Raw genomic sequence first — 6,000 nt, forward strand, 5'->3', positions numbered from 1 at the left:
TTACCATATTATTATAAATGACCAGATCAGGCACGGAATCCATCGAAGCCAGAGTTAAGTTAGCCTCTCAGAAGCTGGACCCGCATATACCTCCCCACTATTGAATTTGGCCACCACCTCTGGTCTGGAGCCCCAAAAACATTGAAAAAAACCTCTTTACTCAATGTAGAAACGAGCAGTCTGTTTGATAGATTCCCCTATCTTAACAAACGCATTGCAATCTTTAGAGCACAAAAGTTAGGTGGGAATGCTGTCTTTGTTCAACCGGAATTTCGATGGAAGATGCTTCGAAGAACTAGCGTAATTATTCCATTCGTCAACAGTGTACTATCGGGAAATACGCCAAACGCGCGCCAAATATTTGTACACTGTTGGCACTTGTCACATGAGAAAGGGTCCTCGATAGAAATTATTTTCCTTAGTGCCTCCTGTGTGGATTTAATGTAAACTATACAAGAGACAATAAATAATTACTATTTTACCACAAAACTGCACATAAATGCTTGACAAACACTCCTTGCGTCATTCACATTCATACATGGCTTTATAATACCTTTCTGTCAATCTGACGTTTGACACGGCCCTGTGCAAGTATTTGATTTTACTGTGTATTTTTGAACGACTATTTGAATTCATTAATTCTTATTCTACTAATAAACATGTTTTAAATTTTACAAAACTGTAAAAAAAATGTTTATTAGTAGGAGTGAAAGTATAGTAGTTTATTCTATTCGATTTCTGTTCCGAGGCAGACTGTAGTGTAGTTGAGACGGTATTACATCAGAATTTTCTGTCATACCCTTAAATTAAATATAACATTCCTGAGAGAAAGTCCAATTATATCCAATTTTCTAATTATGTCCTAAATCCTGTATCCTGTAATTTCGCTGATAAACATTTAGTTCATGTTAATTAAGTGTTAATCTCAAGTGACCTACCACGTAAGTATGGTACAGTATAATATTATCTCCATAAATACGAGTTAGTAGATCATTGTGGAAGTGTAATATACTCGTATATTTGTACAGCGCAAATATTATTATTATTATTCTCATCTTCAAGTTTCTTGATTTCTTCAAGTTTCATGATTCTTCAAGTTTCTTGATTTCTGCAAGTTTCTTGATTTCTTCAAGTTTCTTGATTTCTTCAAGTTTCTTGATTTCTTCAACTTTCTTGATTTTTTCAAGTTTCTTGATTTCTACGAGTTTCTTCATTTCTTCAAATTTCTTGATTTCTTCAACTTTCTTGATTTCTTCAAGTTTCTTGATTTCTTCAAGTTTCTTGATTTCTTCAACTTTCTTGATTTTTTCAAGTTTCTTGATTTCTTCGAGTTTCTTCATTTCTTCAACTTTCTTGATTTCTTCAACTTTCTTGATTTCTTCAAATTTTTTGCTTTCTGAATCTTGTTTGTTGACAGTAGGTTGTGTTAGTATTACTTCATCATATTTACATATGTTTGAATTTCATTTTTGTTTTCTTGATTGAACGAATAAAACCCACTTCCCGTCATCCGATCGAGCTGAAACTCAGGCAGATAGACTCGTTGTCAATGAAAATGCAATCTATTAACTTTTAGTGGCAACCACGCAAATACACACGCGTAAAAAAATTACAGCAGTCAATACGAAATAAATCTCGTACCATTTTTCTATTCCCTGGGAGGAAAGTTCAATCTTCAGTCTTTTAATACATATATACCTTTTTTAAAGATGAATAAATAATAATCTTTTTGTAAAGATATGGTTTGATTTTTGATTTTCTCATCTATATGTTAACAGCCTTACTTTGTGATATTTTTTTAAATGATCTAAATATATTAACTACCTGTTAAATGTTTATTTGATTCACTTGATCATGCCATGTCTTCCTTGTGCGTGAAATTATTAAAGATTTAAATGGAATTCTGGACCCCAGCAACTTTAATATATAGAGCAAGGTGAAGGAGAGAGTCTGCGAAGGAATGCATCTAGTGGACCTTGGCACATTACAGAGAAAACCTAACTGTAAATTTATTGGAGAAAAATTATTCACGTGCGGAAGCTTTATAATTAACCTACTGGACTTTTAAACATATTTCGCTTTGAATATTAAATTTTTGAAAATAAATTACACTGGGTTCATACATTATCAGGTTGAATAGTAAGTAATTAGTTTCTAGCTCAGACTCGTAAAAATTTTACGGATATTATATTTGTACACGGAGAAATCCGGTTAAAAATGGGATTGCAGGCCATTATCGGATGAATTGATAGGTATCCTAATAAACTTTTATTAAAAGCAGGTGTGTGAATGCATGTTCGGATATTATTAGGAATTTACTCAAATTTTATCAGGAAGCGGCCTGCAGTCCCGTTTTTAACCGAGTTTACTGGATTACCAATACTTTGAAGAGATTTTTGAATAAATCAGAAGTAAACATTTTTTCCGTGTAGGATTTGTCGAGCCGAAAGTATTTTTACAAAATATTAGCTAAAGTCCCCGGAATTGCCCGGGCTTTACACAAAGTTTTTGTTTCTATTTTCAACGTCAAGTGTGCAAAATTTATCAAGAAGGATCAAAATTCTGCTTTGAGGGGTGGGGAAAATGGATGGGGGAGGTTTTCTATATCTCAATTCCAATCCGCCCACCCGCTACAGAAATTCTCCTTTATATAAATTGATAAATTTAGGTATTCCTCAAGAGCATTGCCTTTCTAAAATAAATACTGTTAATTTTAGATATATTGAAATTACATTTTTTTAATAAGATAGTCGCAATTAGAAAAATATAAGCGAAAAAGTTCTGGCGCTATTAAAAAATATTAGCTAATTTATTGAGTCAATTTTCTCTCTATGCATACCTCTCGTATTTCTTATGCCTCTTACCACTTGTAATAATGTATAATGTAATGTGTTACTTGAGCGAGCTTGTATATGATTGTGTATTTTATTTTTATTTTTTGATGTTTTTGTTTTCTAATTGTATGTATCTGTATTCAGAGGCGGATTTGCCCTTAGGCCTATGTAGGCCCGGGCCTAGGGCGGCCAGATATTAGGGGCGGCCAATCGTGACAAAAAAGTCACAGATGATAACAAGAAATTATTTCCTAAGTACCTACCTAAATATTCTACGTACAAAATAGCGATATGCAAGAGCGTGTTCACACACAGCACACAGCGCGCCCCCACGCCCCGCAGCCGCCCTCGCCACACCTTCCGTCGCTCGCGTATTTCCAATCCCTACCGTGATTCAGTTGCGCTAGTGACTGAACCGCGTTAGGTATTGTTATGCATAATAGCGTGTTCACACACAGAGCTATAATACGCCATCCCACGGAAGTATGGCGAGCGATATGCTGAAATACGCCATCCCACGAATATTAAAGCTCTGTGTGAACACGCTCTTAATCACCTTACAAAAGCTATAATAAATAAAAAATAAAAAATTCTTTTTATTGAAACATATAAACAAGGTTACAATTTTATGACAATATAAACACCAATATTTCAATCACTCTCCTAATAAAGCAGCTGCTTGTGTTTAGGAGAGGACAACAAAAGATTTTTACATTTGTTTAAATTAAACTAAAAATATTTGTAATTTAACAAAAAATAACAATAAAAGTAATAAAAATATTGGTTAGTTAATAGATGATTCAAAGAATTGAAAAGTCAAAAACATATTTCTAAACAATAAGTAAAGTTATGAGGTGGTACAAGAGTATTTTAATTTAATTTTTTTTTATATTTATCGTAGTTTTCTTCCGATCGTATATCAAGGGGTAATTTATTAAATAATTTTACACCCTTGAATATATAGTGATGCTGTGCTGTTGTGGTTCGTGCTAGTGGCACGGTTAGTCCTCCAACAGATATTATTCTTTTGCTAATATTCAATTGTGGTAAATTATTTTTACTAAAGAAATCTTTATGTATTTGTAGAAGTGCAATTTTGTCATAAATTTTTGTAAGTGGGGGAACCGGGAAATCTTGAAAAACATTTATAGTTGGGTAGTAATATGGTTTTTTTAAGATGATTTTTATTAATATTTTTTGAATAGTTTCCAATGCGAGTAGGGATGATTTATATGCACCCCCCCAAGCCACGATTCCATATTGTAGTACAGAGTGCGCAAGTGCATAATAAATATCTTTTAGTATTTTTAATGATACAATATTTCTTAGTCTAAAAAATATATAGATCAGTTTTCTCATTCTGTCTACTGTGGAATTTATTTGACTTTTCCATTTGATGTTATTATCAATAATTATTCCAAGATATTTTATTTCTTCTTTACTACTAATGTTTATACAGTTTAAGTTACAGGGTGCGATTCTAAGGAGGCAATTTCTTTCGTGAATTTTTATGTTTAGATTTACATTTGAGATATTCCCTGTTAGGCTATAAGGTATAAAATGGGTTTTTTCGACATTTAGTGTCAATAATCAGAGATTATAAAATAATAAGATGTTATTTATGCCAATTATGAACTTTCCACTGATGATAGTGAATAATAAAGTGTGACATTATAAATGTATTTTCTTTAAAAAATAAAAGTATATATATTTTTAGTTAAAATCTATGAAAAGGGGGGGGGGGGGGGTGGAGGAACGCAGGAATAGGATTAAGAGGCAAAGGATTTATATTTCTTTTTAGCATTGTTCTAAAGTAGCCTACGGAGTTCGGATTTGTGACATCTATGGTCAAAATAGATAAAGCATTGCAATTAGCAATAGCTCCGTGTTAAAATAAACGGCTGTCCAAGAAAATGTTTTAAATAATTACAATAAATGTTTTACGAATGGTAGGAAATGTGGCCCATTTTTGGACCGAAATCAATCGCAGAAAAATAAAAGTGGTCCGTTGTCCATTTTTCGACCGAAATCGTTCCAGGGGAACAAACCCGCGTAGGGATTGGAAATACGCACCCGCTCGCGAAATGAGAGCTTCCCTCACGACCTATGTCATCTTAGGTGATGCTGTGTGGAGGGTCTTTTTAAGGAAGGGAAGGATAGGAAGTTCTGAAAAGGAAAATGTGTGAGGGGTGGGTAGGAATCTGGGGATTAGTGTGTCCAGGAGTGACATACGTATGAATACATCCCTCCAACTGCGGTGCAAGGCGATAGGTCAAGATAGTCCGGCTGGAAAGGTCAAAAGGCCTCCCTCACTCAGTCTCTCTTGATCCGGCCCGCCACGCAGCAGGTGGGCAGACGTATCTGCCGCCAAGACCTGGACAAATCTCACCCCATGAACCATGAATGATAATGGCAGGAAAATTAAAACGGTTTTGACCCTAGGAACTTACTGAAAAGTTTGGATACTCCTGGTCAATATGATGGGTACTGAGAAAGGGGCGGCTACATGGTCTGGGGCCTAGGGCGACCAAGACTGCAAATCCGCCTCTGTTTGTATTTAATTTTTTGTATCTTTATTTAATTGTAGATTTTTGTAATTGTACAATAACTGAGTTTTTATAAGTGGATTGTTCTCACGTAAGTGTGATCATCTGTAAAACCCAGTATAAATAAATAAATAAATAAAAACATAAGCTTAATTCCCGAATTTGATTATGTATATTATTTTATTATATGATTATTTGATTAAGTATATGACAACCATAAGTAAGACTCCCGAATTTGATTATGTTTATGACAAACATAATTTTGACTACTGAATATGATTATGTATATGACAAATATAAGTTTGACTACCGAATTTGATTATATTTATGACAAACAGAAGTTTGATTACCGAATTTGATTGTATATATGAAAAACATAAGTTTGACTACCGAATTTGATTATGTTTATGACAAACAGGAGTTTGATTACCGAATTTGATTAAATATATGAAAAACATAAGTTTGACTACCGAATTTCATTATGTATAGAAAACTTAGGTAAAACGTATGGAATTATCACGAGACACGATTCAATGCTATTGATGATTCGAAGGGCAGTTCTGCAGTACCACTGCTCATCTATTGTGATGTCACACGCTTTTCGGCCGGCAGCAAATATC

The sequence above is a fragment of the Hesperophylax consimilis genome, chromosome 28 (assembly GCF_061612785.1).
Source record: "Hesperophylax consimilis isolate HC1 chromosome 28, BYU_Hcon_1.0, whole genome shotgun sequence".
Taxonomy (NCBI): domain Eukaryota; kingdom Metazoa; phylum Arthropoda; class Insecta; order Trichoptera; family Limnephilidae; genus Hesperophylax; species Hesperophylax consimilis.